At 42.4% G+C, this 16,204-nt stretch overlaps 1 long non-coding RNA gene across 1 annotated transcript in view; it reads left to right on the top strand.

Annotated features, from left to right (window-relative positions):
* The window catches only part of LOC309366043, a 29,763-nt gene extending 27,916 nt beyond the window's left edge, over positions 1-1,847 (top strand). The window contains exon 4 of the long non-coding RNA XR_014166435.1: positions 815-1,847. This is a non-coding gene — a long non-coding RNA (uncharacterized lncRNA). The remainder of the gene's footprint in view (positions 1-814) is intronic.
* The last annotated feature ends 14,357 nt before the right edge of the window (positions 1,848-16,204 follow it).

Raw genomic sequence — 16,204 nt, 5'->3', positions numbered from 1 at the left:
ATATCCAAACATATGGCAACCCTAGGCGATATAGCACTGTCTGCTCTGTCTTACAACTCCTCCCCACTGCAGCCAGCTCTGTCTAATGGTGGGGACAGCCCTTGAGGTAAGACATGGGGGGGAGGCTTCTCTCAAGGTGAGAGGTCCCCCAAAATGTTTACTACATTCCCCTTCTTAACAGGTTGTTTTCTTGCCTGCACTGATGAAGGGATTCCGGAGCCGAGATAGGACAGGGATATCCTTCAGGTGGAAGATGCCTGTAACCTTGTTACAGTAATTCTGATCGGAGGAACTCTTTGGGTAGCCTTATTTTCAATTGATTGTCAAATCTCTTTTAAAAGCCTATCCTGTTCTTGCACTGGCAGTATTCTTACAGATGCATGGCTAGATACAGTTAGCAACAGACTTATTTCAGTACAATAATCAGTGACTAAGAACTTGACTGGTTGTTTGCAGTTTTACAGCCTTCCACAGTTTTTAAATTGGGCCAACTTGGAGATACAATCTTTTCCCCTTTGGCTTTATTTCATTTTCCAAGCATTAAAAACTGCTTTTCTGCACTCCCCAAGGTTTCTCTTTTGCCAAGTCATGCTGCACTATTCAGCTTTTTTAAAACAGTATTTTACTTTTTAAAAATAAGGGTCCCATCAAAAAACACCACTATGGTACCCCAGTTGTGGAGTTTCTTCCCAGTAGAGATACAATTGTCCCCTCATGGTATTGTTATCCAGACAGCAATTGAAGATTTCTATTATTATTATTATTATTATTATTATTATTATTATTATTATTATTATTATTATTATTTCTTCAGGCCTTTGGAGATTACTGAGCTGGCTGCTGGTTTTTCCCTGTTAAACTATTTACTGCTCTTTACTGCTCAGCCGATGGTTTCGTGATTATATGCCATATTTTATTTTAAATTCTGGGGGTCTTGGAGTTGAAGAATGTTTTTAAAATGCAATGTATTAATAAATAAAACTTAAGGCGTACAGGATCCATCTATGACCCTCTCTCCTTGCTCTCAGTGTTCAGAATACTGGAACCAAAAGGATTTGGTCCCTGTACAATGTCTATTTTTATTGGAATTGTTGTGAAAAAGCAGTTAATCATATTTGACATATGGGTGTGTTTTTTCTTCACATCTCAGAAAAATTCTGTTCAGAGACAAATGGGGGGATTGTTGGCTGCCTTTTAGTATCACTCAAAAGAAATCCAAGTGCAAAGGTGTGATTCATAATCAGTGAGAAGGCACCATGAGGTATGGAGGGGAAATACTTTTTTAAAAAGTTTGAGGAGAAAGATTTGACAGAAGAACAAAAGGTCCTTCAGACACTACACAGAAGAGAAGGGTGGAAAGAAAAAGGTCACAGACAGGAGCCAAAGTTAGGCGGACAAGCAGGTTCAGGAAGATACTCAGATGAGGGAAAATAGGCTTCAGTTTCATAATACTGAAAGCCTCGAGGAATAGCAAAGATTAGGGTCTCTCCCTTTTTCTTTTTCTGGTTAAGATTTTATCACCTTTGAAACGCGGTGGGAACCAGAGTAGGTGTTTCCCCAATTGCTCTTCAACTTGAAAATAGCAAGTCAGAACCAGACAAAAGCATGGGTTTCAAATGCCTGACAAGGCCCTCAGAAATTATCCTGTTTTAAAAAAACATAACACAAATGTTCTTGACGATAACCAAGAGTAGATTTTCTAGGGAAATGACCAACTGGTGTTTACAATACCACACTGTGTTCCCATAGCTTCAGCAAAAGCACAATAGATTTTATTTCAAGCATGTTTGACAGGCTAAGGTTTTAGGAAGCCCTGTTTTCCAAACTTAATGATGATGAGATTATTTACAGTGGGGTATAAATAAAAATAAAATATTAAGCTGATTCAATGAATGTGTGTTCTTCTGTCTTTCACAACTACAGCTCTGTATTTGCAGTGGGAGAAGGTAGGGAAAATATTTACATATGTTTTCCCTTAGAGGTCCTCCGAACTAGGTCTACTGTTTTTAAAAAAACTTCAGCATCGTGATTGGCAGAGCGCTTGCTTGATGGAAAAAACAATAAGGCCTTTTCAGTTGTTATATGAATTAATAGATGGAAGGGAATGAGATTGTGTACTTTCAGTGTAATCTAAATTGTCACTGGGTATACAACTGCATGAAGAATCCTCTTCACACAAATTGGAACCCTGAAAATTCAGGAATTGTTGAAGGGATACATGATCCTGCCTCCCACTGCATTCAGTTCAGATAATTTACAAACAGAGCTCTTCCCCACCTCGAGAACACTGAGGTGTCAGGATGAAATTGTGCATGTTCGGGGCGCAGATGTGTGCTGCAAATTCAGTCATGGTGCACCACTCCTGAACCGTCTTCCCATGGAACCACCAATGTGTTTTCAAGCCTTAGGAGTGAAGTTATTTCCCCCTGCCTTGAGTATGTCAAGATGCCCTTAGAACAGGCATAGGCAAACTCGGCCCTCCAGATGTTTTGGGACTACAACTCCCATCATCCCTGGCCACTGGTCCCTGTTAGCTAGGGGTGATGGGAGTTGTAGTCTCAAAACATCTGGAGAGCCGAGTTTGCCTATGCCTGCCTTATAAACTCCAGAAACTCTTGGCACTGCCGACAAGGAGGGAGAGAGAAAGAGAGCAACAGCTTGCATATAATATTTTTAATGTATAGATGCTATTTTTGGAAACAAATGTCATTACAAATCTCTCTCCAAAATGGGGAACCAGAGATTAGTGTGCCTACTCAGTCTGCTGCTCAGTTGCTAACTTTGGATGGGGAACTTCAGGGCCTGAGATGTCACTTTTTATAATATAATAATATATTTTTATGGTTCTTTCTCTTTAAACCATACTTGGGCCAGTCTGTTTCAGACAGAGGACTGTCCTCCAAGACTGCCCTTCATACAAAGTATTTGTTCAAGTACAGTAGAAGACTGTTTTCTGTAAAGTAAGGCATGTGACCAACCATGTTTCCATTCTTTATGGATAAAATTTTGCTCTGCATCCCTTGTAAGAGCAAATATGTAGAAGACCAGAAAGAGTGGCCACTTGCACAGATAGAGCCTCGTTTAATTAAGCCCGTGCAAGTGACCACTGAATCACCTCGCTGGGATTTTTGAGCATGGGAGAACATCATGCAGTTGATGGAGCAGCAGCGATAATAGAACTCCGAGCAACAATGTGATCCATTTGCCTAAGCCCTGGGAGAGAGGAAGGAAGCCAATTTATTATAGCCACTTGCTTTATACTGTGTCAGTTCATGTGAATGTTTCATTTGCTTTTTCACATGAACTGCCACAGCATGGGTTAAATAGAGAGCTCCGTAGCCATGGTGTTAAGGATTCTCATTAGCATCATTTTGGGAGTCATTAGGGCAAAACAAATCCCTGTGAATAAAGTGCAGTTACACCAAAGATCCTTTTGGTCTATTGTCTGCACCGAGCTCTCTTGTTCCTGTCGCTTCTGCTTGGAGTATTTTAAGTTAAGCTTTTTTTAAAGCTGCAAGTGAAATTTACCATAGCACTCTCCAAACTCAGCAGGAGAACACTGTGCATACATAGATGTGTTGCTAGTCAATGGGCTTCATCCAGGTACTCTCAAGCACAGCTGGATGTGGACTTTATATCCCTATTCAGCATTCTTGGGTGCATGCAGGGTCTCATCCAGAAGGAGAAGCAGCTTGTCCCTGTGTGCAGACGGGCCTTGCTGGATAAGTGAGATGGTGATGATGATAATGATGATGATGATGATATAATACCACCCTTCATCTGCAGATCTCACAGCATAAAATTATGAAAACAAGAACTCAAAGCCTCTGTTGTTCCTTATTCTCTTATAGTCACATTTTAGATAAGATTGGAACTAGGGTTAGTCAAATTCATGGAGTTAAGTTAAAATGCAGTTCTACAGCTCAGTACCCGAGACTAAACATCAATGAGAAATTCTGAGCAGACTTGCATAGGACAGCACTGTTAGTCATCTAACTTTATGGCTAAAAAGTCGCATTGAAATAAACTGCAATGAAACATACAGTATGGATAGCTCAGTTGGTGAGAGCATGGTGCTGAAAAAACGAGGTTGCAGGTTCAGTCCCCGTATGATATTCCTGCATATTTCTGCATTGCAGGGCATTGGACAAGATGATCCTCAGGTCCCTTCAAACTCTACGATTCTAGGGAATGTATAGCCCTCCAAATGTTCTTAGACTCAAAATCCTATCACCCCTTCGCTATCATAACCAATGGTTAGGGATGATGGGAGATGGAGTTCATCAGCATATACTAGGCCAACCAACAATACTGTAATGGCAATACTAAATAGTAAAAAAGGACCCCTGACAGTTAAGTCCAGTCCCGAATGACTCTGGGGTTACGGCACTTCTCTTGCTTTACTGGCCAAGGGAGCCGACGTTTGTCTGCAGACAGTTTTTCTGGGTCATGTGGCCAGCAGGTCTAAGCCGCTTCTGGTGAAACCAGAGCAGCGCACAGAAACACCGTGTCTTCTTCTTTGGGGATCACTCGTAGCCGAGTAAGATTGTCTTCCATAAGCACAGTTTTAACAATGAGTCCCTATTTATCTACTTGCACTTTGACGTGCTTTCGAACTGCTAGGTTAGCAGGAGCTGGGACCCAGCAACGGGAGCTTACCCCGTCATGGGGATTCGAACTGCCGTCCTTCCGATCGGCAAGCCCTAGGCTCAATGGTTTAGACCAAAGCGCCAACCACGTCCCATTTTTTTTAAAATAGTAAGCCATGGCTTATTTTTCAAAACACCCTAAAATCTACACTAGATTTTAGCAGCTAGCAAATATAAATGTAAGGGCAACAGGTAGAAGCCTCTCTTGAAGACATATTTTAAGTATTTTAGTCCCAAGCTGATGTCAAGTTTGGCTGTGCTGACTCTGGCTGGGAAGAAGAAATATGAAGAGAAGCAGATTTTGGCGATCAATAGCGTCATGCTGGACATCTCCCCCACCTCCACAGAGCACCCTCTTGCTCATGCAGGACCACATGCAAATGAGCCATCCCATGTGCAGAGGCCGGTTTGTTCCCATGAACTAATCCTCACTGCTGCACAGGGACACAGTGGCATTTTTCGCAGAATAACAGCCTACAATTACATAAACAGCCGCTGGAATTTATGCACTGCTGCTTCTTTGATGTGCAAAAGGCATTCTGCTGCCAAGCGACACCCAAAGCCATGCAAGTCTGACCAAAACGGATTCTGAGTTTGCTGCTGGCAACCAAGATACCCATCAAACATGCAATCATTTCTGTAGGATTGTTAGTTAAATCCCAGAGCTAATTGCCACATGTGAGGGGGTGAGAGAATATTGTTTTTTTCCTCTGAGCTGTCTCAGAAACAGGAAAGTTTTGCCCAAGAATATGGTTGAAAAGGAAAAAGAGAAGGCAGGGTGGAGGAGGAATGTTTGAACTTGTACTCTGTATTCGACTCTGTCAGCTTTGTCATCCTGACGGCGTAACACAATATTCCATTTCCACTTGCTCTGGTACTTGCAAGCTTATTTAGTGTAGTTTTAGCGTCTATAGAGGAGGAAAATGAATCAAAGCACACACAGAATTACACAGCAACAGGAAACTCCATATACAACAGGAAACTCCATATACAATCAGGGTTTTCCCCTCCAAAGAATAATGGGAACTGCAGTTTGTTAAATGTGCTGAGAGTTATTGGACCTTGACCGCCGTCACAGGCAGTTCCTCTTCCCAGGGAATTCAGTGAATTGTAGCTCTGTGAGGGAACAGCTCTCAACATCCTTAATAAACTATAGTTCCCAGAGTACTTTGGGGGAAGCCATGACTGTTTAAAGTGGCATGACACTGCTTTGAAGACAGGATTCAACAAACGAGTCCCATCAGCAGAAGCTCTGTGCAGGGACTTCTGCTTCTGCAATGGGCTTTCCATCTTCTTCCTCCTGTCTGTCCCCTACACACCCCTGAAACTGGCTTAGAGGGGCTGGGAGAAGTACTAGAACAGGGCACAGGGGGATGGGACAGATTATCATTCTGCCTGTCAAGCCGAAATGCTTGCCATGATGGAATGATTGCCTTAACACAATCTGGAATCCTTCCTTTTATGTATAGTGCAGATGGAGCTCAAGTCCCATGCCACCTAATGACTAAACCATATACTAGTCATACAAAACCCAACACAAAAAGTGCCCAGGATAGAATGTCCTTCAAAGCAGATGCCAATAATTATTATTTTTATTAGTAGTCATAGTAGTAGTAGCAGCAGAAATTTTCCTTTCTCAAAAAGAGCCCATCAGTCACTGAGGTCCAGCTCCGAGGGTCTTCTGGCAGTTCCCTCTCTGCGAGAGGTGAGGTTGCAGGGAACCAGGCAGATGGCCTTCTCAGTAGTGGTGCCCACCCTGTGGAACACCCTTCCATCAGATGTCAAGGAAATAAAAAACTATCTGACTTTTAGAAGACATCTGAAGACAGCCCTGTTTAGGGAAGCTTTTGATTTTTGATGTTTTGTTGTTGTTAATTCTGTTGGGAGCCACCCAGAGTGGCTGGGGAAACCCAACCAGATGGGCAGGGTATTTATTGTTGTTGTTGTTAGGTTATGTGAAAAAAATACCCTTACATACTAGCGGGGAAATGGTAACAGATCAATGAAAATACATTCCTGGTGAGGAATATGAGGTTGAGACAGAAAAACCTGCCTATGTCCCCTTTCTGAATCCTAAGAGAGAGTATTCAGCTTAGCACAGGCCTTCACATTTTTCATCACCAGTAAACTTTAATTGCAACAACAATATGGCTGCATTATCACCTCAAGATGTTGGAACAGTATGGGAAGCCGGCCTGACCAGGCCAAACAGCAGGGAGATGCGACCTGTTTCATTCAGGGTTGATACTACCATTAGACAAACTGAAGCAGCTCCCTCAGGCAGCTGATTTTTGGGAGTCAGGAAATGGCAACAAAGTGTTAGTTATTTCGTTTGAAAATACAATAATAATTCTGTCAGGGAGAAGGGCTTGTGGAATTTTGTGCCTCAGGTGCCAAAATAATCTGTTTGGCTTTGGTCTCTGTGTGTCTTGGTTGGAGTATTTGCTGCTCCATCTCAGCCAGCAAAATGTCTTGGACTAGTCCTGGTCAGGTTGCAATAAGGGACAGGAACAGGGGTGCGAATTTGAATAACATATGGGGGGCAGGTAAGCCCTGACCTGCATAATCAATCGCATGATGCAACACACACTATTTGAATGGCAATGCCCATCAACTTTTGGGAGGGGGGACCCAGCTCCTTCTAATATTTTATTGGAGGAACCAAAGAGATCTCAGCCCCTTGAAGGTGGCTTCCATGGGCAGAAGGATAGGTGTCTGAATGGTACAGCAAAAGTTCTTAAAGTAGGGACTCCAGCTGGGGAATAGCTCAGAGAGGTACTAAGGATGTGGATTCCGCTTTAGGCAGCAAAATGTTTTCAGGCAGCACTGACAGAAAAGCTTCGTTCACTGTGGCTTAGCACAGAGAAGCATGCATGCTGGTCCAGGGGGAGAAAACTGTGGCAACTTTGCTCCTTCTGCTGCTGCACTGCTGGGAGTGAACATGGCTCAGTTTTTTATTGTTATTAATGGTTTTTAACACAAATTTATTACAGGGAAGAAAACAAGAAAGAAGATGAAACCCATCAGCTCACATCAAAAATATGATTAGCATCAATTGGTATTGGCATCTGCCTGTCTTGGGAGACAATGGAGGAGTGCAACTTTGGGGGTGAAGTCAAACAAACAGAGCCTGTTGAGGTAGGAGAGACCAATAAGGAGAGACATGTTTTGTTGCCGCTGGGGCAGATGGAGACATCTGGTTCAGCTGTTGCAGATGCACATGGTGTTTCTTCTCTCTACACTCTTCCCAGTGATCATTCCTCCTCAAGTCACTGCTGTGGATACACAACCTGGCCGTCTGGACACTATGGTTGACTGCAGTGGATTCCCACACGACAGGTTAATGTTGCCAGCCTCCATGTCACATTTTGCGGGCATCTTTGTAATGCATTAATGCCAAAATCCCACATTACCTGAGCTCTGTGAGTGCGGCTTTCTCACAAAGTGCAGAGTGTTTGAGGACCGGGACATTCACAGGGAAACCAAAATGCTTGTTTACCAAGCTATTGTACTACCAACCATACTTGTGAAACATGGACCACTTATAAACACCATCTCCAGCTGCTCAAAAGATTCCATCAATGATGTCTCCGAAAAATTTTGCACATCACTTGGGAAGACAGGCGAACTAATATCAGTGTACTGGAAGAAGCAAAGATCACCAGTGTTGAAGCAATTATTCTTCAACATCAACTTCGTTAGACTGGTCATGTTGTGTGGATGCCTGATTATTGTCCTCCAAAACAACTACTCTATTCTGAACTTAAAAATGGAAAGCGTAATGCTGGTGGTCAACAAAAGAGGTTTAAAGACTCTCTCAAGGCAAATCTTTAAAAATGTAATATAAACACTGACAACTGGGAAACAGATCTGCTCTTCCTCTTGCCCTCAAGGCAGAGGCTACTTGTGATTCCAGTAAGAGAAGCCTATATACCATGAACCTTGATCTTTACACCCGTTCATCCGTTTTTTCAACCTTTACTGTAATCACTGCCGAATTTCACCACCTGGACTTTAAGCCTGATGAATGAAAGGTCAGGCCATTTTAGGTTTGGGGGTGTGATTATTTTTCCAGCCTTTTTTTCATTCTGCGATGCCGTCAGTCTTTGTGAAACATTTCAAACATAAGGAAACTGAAACTGCTGTCGTTTTCATCCATTGGTCTAAGATTTTAGCTGTTTTTGCTCCTTTTTCTTTTCTCCAGAAATACAAGAAAGAAAGAAAGAAAGAAAGAAAGAAAGAAAGAAAGAAAGAAAGAAAGAAAGAAAGAAAGAAAGAAAGAAAGAAAGAAAGAAAGAAAGAAAGAAATGTAAACTCTGTTGACTACCACTCGATGAGTTTTAGTGTTTTGTGCATTTAATCTTTACAAGTCCATCATTTAACTGCAATGCTCGATTCTTTCTGATGGCTCATATAATTGGCTTCAACAGCTAATGGATTTGTTTATATGAGCAGCTGACTTTTAAGATTAGCATGCCACACTGCTGTCTCGCGTAGTGATATATTACTCATGCAAGCAGAGCGAAAGGGAAGGGAAGGGCTTTCAGATTTTTAAAAACTTCTGCCTAGTTCACACCATCAGGAGTAAAAAGCCCCCAGAAAGAATTCAGGGTAGATTAGTGAAAACCACAGGGTCTGTGCAGCAAGATTAAGATTTTACTGCTGGGATTTTATGTTCTAAATTATCCACCATGTTTCCAAAGTAAAACATATGCATAAGCAATTCTCCATTATTCCAACTTTTCATTTCTGCATTTTGTACACAGTTTGACACAGCGTTCTGTTCCTTCTTTCATACTTTCTCCCATGCACGCATGCCCACATTGATAAAATACTACAATAAACGCAACCTTGATGCAACCGTGTGTGTATTGATAAAACCAGTGCCATTTTTCTAGATAAAGAGGTGCCGGAACTCAGTATGAACGCCTCCCTTGATCTCTTATAATGGCAATGGCACCCACCTGAGAGGTGCTGGAACTAAGTTCCAGTGTGATCCAGCTGAAAAAAATATCCCTGAATAAAACATCACATAAAGGCAATGCAGATGTGATTGTACACATGGCTGTATCAACTCTTTAATGTGTGTGGCATTTACCAAGGTACAAAAGTGTGTGAGAGCACACCAGTAAAACACTGCACAAACTGTTGATGAAATTATACTTATAATCAGATGACAGTTGTCTTTTGTTGCATTTTATCCTGGGTGTGTATATACATTTTTAAAAAATAATATTTTGCACAGACGCATGCATCAGTAACATAGTGGGGGAAACAAACTGGAAGTATAGTTCCATGATTCTGTGAAGTTGCGGCAATGTGAACATGCTGCTGATGGTTTGTGTGAAAACCAATATCCCAGCGACTTTGGAGTAAAAAAAAAAAGGCACTAGAATCACTACACACATATCCCTGCTCTTTGATGTGGTATAGCTAAGGAGCAGTTTTACAGCATGAGGAGTGGTTAGCCTAAAGACCCTCTGGTGTGCCCCACCAAGCTATACTTCATTTCTAAACTAGGAGGTGAGAATAAGACAAGGCAGATTGTACCACCTGAAAGCCTGTTGTACAGATCTGAGAATTATGGCTGCAGTAGAAAACACAGCTCAAGCTATTCAGCCAGAATGACAAAGCAATAAAATTCACTTTTAAAATGGATAACCTTCATATATTGCATAACCTTAGTACAGTATATGCATTTTTGCACAAAATGGCGGGCTGCATTGCAAAATTTGCAGAAGTGTGCATTTCAATATATATATACACACACATATATATTTCCAGGTTTATTCATTTCTATAATTTTACAGTCATTTTAACATTTAAAAACTTGACTTCTTTCCCCCTCTTTCTGTTGTTTTTTTATCTGTTGTTTTAATATCTTCTGCATATCCAAATTAACTTAATTTGCTCATTTATTCATCTACTTTAAATATATATTCTTATCAAACTGCAGGTTATGACAGTAATCCTGCCAATGTTCTTCCCTGTTTACAATTTATCTGTAAATATTCAGTAAACCATTTCCATTCTTTTATAAAAAGTTTGTTATCTTGATTTCTGATTCTTATTTATTTGATTCCATTTATGAATTGCTTCTGATAAAACATCTCAAAGTGGTCTAGGCACTAATAATAATAATAATAATAATAATAATAATAATAATAATAGACAATTCCTCATGTAAAAACGATGAAAGACAATTCCAGATAGACAGACAAGTCCATGCAAACAAAAGTAATTCCATATATGAAAGACAATTTCATATGTAAAAGCAGGTGCTTGTCATAGTTTACTTGTCAGTTGCTGATTGATGAGGCTGGGAAGGAATTTAGCTTGCATTCTTGATTTTACCCACATTCCTCACAAAGCTAGATTTGCTTTGGGTTTTTGTTTTGTTTTTTGCCTAATTTTATAGCAAACCCAGACTGCTCACTCGCTTTACATTTTAAAGTGCACACACACCCTTAAAGTTTGTTAAGTGTGCTGGGTATTGCAGCTCTTTGGGTATTGGGTACTCTTTGGGTATTGCAGGTCTAGAAACAACAGTTTCTAGAATTCTTTGGGAGTGCTTTAAATGTGTGGTGTGTACGGAGACACAGTTATGTTTCTTTTCCTTGGATGGGTCTTGTTCTCAACCCACAGGTCACAACTGGCTATTGATTAGGTGCTGGGGCTGTGGAAAAGTAGAAAAATGCATTCCTTCAGGGGAGGTCTTTGAAGGCAAGGGCTCTGGGCCCACCCTCTCTTCTTCATGGCAGTGGGCAGCATGGGTAGCACATACCCAAGGCGGGGAACCTTTTTCGGGCCGGAGAGATGCATCCTCTCCTGAGACCATGCGCCACCAGCTTGTGAGGCCGGAGGCAAAGGTGGGCTGAGCAACAGGTGTAAATGTTACCTTTGTACAGCAGGCTAGTTTCCCTTTTCCAGTCTCCATCCAGACAAGCAAGAGGCATCATCAAGAATTCCAAATTCTAGGCCAAAACACTCAAGGAGAATGCAAAGCAAGACAGATGGAGGTGTGGCCAGGGGAGGGGGTGTGGTTGGGAGAGGCCTAGGGGACACATTTGGCTCCTGAGTCTGACATACACTACTCTTGGAATCTGCTGGGTCCCCTAAGCTAGTTTCCTTCCTCCAGTTGATGGAATGTGAACACCACTGTTAGCAGTCAGGGTGATAGAAACATTGGGAGCACCACTCTATTCCGCCTTGGTCAGACCACACCTGGAATACTGTGTCCAATTCTGGGCACCACAATTTAAGAAGGATATGGACAAGCTGGGATGTGTGCAGAGGAGGGCAACCAAGATGATCAAGGGTCTGGAAACCAAGCCTTATGAGGAACACTTGTGTTTAGCCTGGAAAATAGGAGACCGAGAAGATATGTGATAGCCATATTCAAATATCTCAAGGGCTATCATGTGGAAGATGGAGCTAGCTTGTTTTCTCCTGCTCTGGAGGGTAGGACCCAAACCAATTGCTCCAAGTTACAAGAAATGGGATTCTGACAAAACATCAGGAAGAAATTTCTGAAAATATGAGTAGTTCAACAGTGGATCTGTCTCCCTCTGGAGGTGGTGGACTCAACTTCCTTGGAGGTCTTTAAGCAGAGGTTGGATGGTCATCTGTCATGGATTATTAATAGAGAATCCAGGAGGTTGGACTAGATGACCCTTGGAGTCCCTTCTAACTCTACAATTCTATGATTCCTAACCTTGCAAATAAAATGTACGTTTGAAACATTCAAGTGTCAGTTCTTGTATACGGTCTCTCTCTGTCCCCTTAACCTCAATTCAACCACAAAGAATCTAGTCCCTCCTTCTTTGTATTTTGAGGGGGAAACTCACAGCCACCCTTCACAAGCGACAGGGCAATTTCATGATTAGAGAAATACGAAAGGCCTAAATTAATATGCTGTTCTCTATAATTAGATCGGCATTTGGACTATATCCTTTTGGCTCGTGTTTCAGCACTGGAGTATAGCAATCCTGCATGTTTGACAATGAACCTTCCACAATGATCCTTAACTACGTTTGATCATAAAGGAAATGTGTAATCTGCCCTAAATATAATTGCAGTTCTCAGTTTGTCAACCCGTTTGACACTCTGGTTCTGAAACTGCTTTCTTTTTAGCGATGCTTTTCAAGAAAGAAATTGCAACAAGGAACGGGAGTGGGAATCTGAATACCTTCTTGTTGGACAGGAATTCAGATGAAAATATTTCTCCCCTACGGTGTGGTGAACTTTGAAGTCACCAGATGGGGGATCCCAGTATACATGAAAGTGACTCAGCAGGAGCGATGTTTTCAGCAAGTTAGACTTGGGGAGCTTTGATTGTAAATGGATGTGAAGATCAGCAGAAGCAAGCCCAGGGAGGCTAAGAGAGAGAGATGCAGTCAGTGGAGAGAGAGGAGACTCTAGCAATGGCTTCTTAAATTGGCTAAACAATAGATATGTTAGCACAGTTCCACTGAGCAAGGCTCAGAAAGCAACTTTCAGGGGTCTGTAAAACCCTGCCTAAAAGAAAGAAAGAAAAGAAGCGATAACCAAATCTGAGCCATGGAAGAATTCACAGCTTCACCCCATTCATCTCAACCACCTGACACTGCTCTGAAAAATCATCCCCACCTGTCTGCACCTTGCAAAAAAAAAAACCCCATGCATTCCCGTTCCCTTAACCAGTGGCATGAGCAACAGCAGAGAGAGAAAGAGGCAGTTCCCCCTCCTCTTCTTTCCCATCTGACACACTGAAGCACAACATGCTGGGCTGTGGGGAACCCTGAGATTGTAGTTTTAAAGGCTGCTGCCGCAACCCCTAGAAGAACTACATCTCCCAGGGCCTTCCTCCCCCCTGTAACCATAGGAGACAACTCCCAAGGTCCGAGGTTGTAAACCACATTGAGATTTTCTCTACCTTATAAATAACAATAACGACACTAATAATAATTGCATAATAATACAGTGGTACCTCGGGCTACATACGTTTCAGGTTACATACGTTTCAGGTTACAGACTCCGCTAACCCAGAAATAGTGCTTCAGGTTAAGAACTTTGCTTCAGGATGAGAACAGAAATTGTGCTCCGGCGGCGCGGCAGCAGCAGGAGGCCCCATTAGCTAAAGTGGTGCTTCAGGTTAAGAACAGTTTCAGGTTAAGAATGGACCTCCGGAACGAATTAAGTACTTAACCCGAGGTACCACCGTAATAATTAATTGCACAAGTTACCTAATGATGCCATTATGTTATTCCACCCTATTCACTTCAATGCAAACAACAACAACAACAACTCAATGCAAATGGGAATAAATGTATGCATTGTTTGCATACTGCAAGCAAGAAAAACAATGGCAAATACCAACTGTATTTGCTGGATCAATTTTGCTTGTGCACATGGGACGAATAACTGAATGTTGGCAATGAACTCATATATGGTTTTGATCAGAAAAGCAGTGCATTTAATGCAGGGTGTCTTCTTTGTTTTCTACTTTGAAAATCCTGCCGGCTTCATTGCCTCACCAGCATCTCACAGAGCATCTCTCTCTTGCCAACCAGCAAATTGCAGCCCAGAGGCCCTCTCTAAAAATAAAAGTCTTTACATTTCTACCGTGACACATCACAGAGCAATGCCAGAACTGGGTCAAGTTACACAGCACTGTAATGTGCCAGAGGTCTTGTGACATGACGTAAGGGGGCTGCGGAGGAATGGAAGGGCTTTCAATGTAAAGAAAGGCAGCTTGAAAAAGTTTGCCTGGAAGCAAACGATTGTTGTGGCGGATGGGGGCAGGAACTGGGGAGTGAGTCAGTCTTGTGATACTCTGCCTCTTCTCTCTCTTGCGAGTTCCAGACAAAGAAGCCTTCTGATTTTTAATAAAAAGCATCCTGCCCACTTAGTATCTGTGCTTGAGGCCACAAAGCCTCAGGTTTTCAACTTGCAGAGTGGTATTTCAGCACTAGGGGGGTGTGGGTGTGGGTGCGCGCACACACACACGTATGTTGCCCAGTCAGAGTGGAAACCCATTGCCAGCATGTCTGCCAGTCTTACACGTTCTGGAAAATGTAGGGTTGGAAGAAACCTCATTTTTTTGCCATCTCCACTACAAAATTAAGATGTCAGGAGCGTTTCCAGAGAACAAGGAGCAATCAGGTTTTGCGCTGGCGTGTGTGTAATCTTCAAGCTACAATTTTCTGAAGCACCAACGTCCTCCCACAGTGTAAAAAAAAAAAAGCATGAACCACAGCTGCAAGACGATCCGAATATTGCCACAAAAGTCTCCGTTAGGTGGGGTGGAGGCAAAATGAGTGGCCATGTTTAAATCAATTGATCACATGGTTAAACTGAAACGATACCAGGAGGCACAGACCCGGTTCATACATTTAGCCAGTTTGCTGTTGTGAGTTGTCAAGATTCCGGTTCCCCTCACAAAGCTACAACACCCAGAGTGTTTTAACCAGGGCTATTTTTCTAGAAAAAGAATGCCTCCTGTTATTATGGCAATGGCACCCACCTGAGAGGGGGCTGGAACTGAGTTCTGAAAAAAACAACAACCTGGTTTTAACAATTCCTCTTCACAGGGAGCTCTGGGAATTGTAGGTTTCGGAGAGGAATAGGGGGTCTCCTAACATTCAGCACCCTTAACTGTGACAACTCCCAGAATTCTTTGGGGATGCTGTGCCTGTGTAAAGTGGAATCATAGTGCCTTAAATGTATGGTCTGAAAGTGGCCATAGTGAAGTGGCTCTGTTGAGCTATAAAAAAGGATTCTTTTTGCACCATCACCTCCTTCTAAGGCCTGTTTACATCAGAATCATGTACGGAAGTGGTTCCTGGCCCAAACTGGGTCCGGTAAGAAACTGCCATCTTGTATGGTTTACCTTTTTTTAAAAAAAGTTCAGTTTTAAGAACCGCATCAAAAGTAAGTAATAATTAAGCTCATATGTCTTCACAGCTGCAGAAGCCACAAACAGCCCAGTGTGTGTCTTGTTGCCTGTCATTTTATTTTTATTTATTTTTTGTCCTGCAATCTTTCGTCTGATTTGCTGCAGTGGGTTGGGAGGAGAGAAAGTGGATGGCTGTGTCGCTTGTCCCATCCTCTGTATGGTTGTGTGTGTGTGTGTGTGTGTGTTCCCAAGGCTACATGCCTCTGTCCTTCAAACTATCTCCACCAGTAAATCATTGATCTCACCCGTCACTCCGGGCCATTGTGAGGGACACAACAGTTGCCCATTTAACCCCAACCATGGCTGATTCCCTCTGCGGGGAAGAAGGCTTAACAAAAGTGGGGGGCAGGGGAGGAGTGGGGCTGTTGGGTTGAATTTCATGTTTGCCTTGTGCCGATTTTCTTCCCCTCTTTCTGTTATTCAAATCAGCATTGCCTCTCATGCAGGGGAGGCTTCTGAGGGCTGCATGTTTGTCAACATTGCTGAGCTGTAACTTGATCCCAGCTGGCTTCTCAAAACCTTGAAAGGGTAAGGAGCACACATACATCCCCACGGGCACCTATCCATTAACCTTTTCACCTAGCCAGCTTCTAGGAGTGCTTTGGTTGGTAGCGAGAAA

This window comes from Podarcis melisellensis (genome assembly GCF_964234715.1).
Source record: "Podarcis melisellensis genome assembly, chromosome: 3".
Classification (NCBI taxonomy): Eukaryota; Metazoa; Chordata; class Lepidosauria; order Squamata; family Lacertidae; genus Podarcis; species Podarcis melisellensis.
This window is presented reverse-complemented; position numbering and strand designations above follow the sequence as displayed.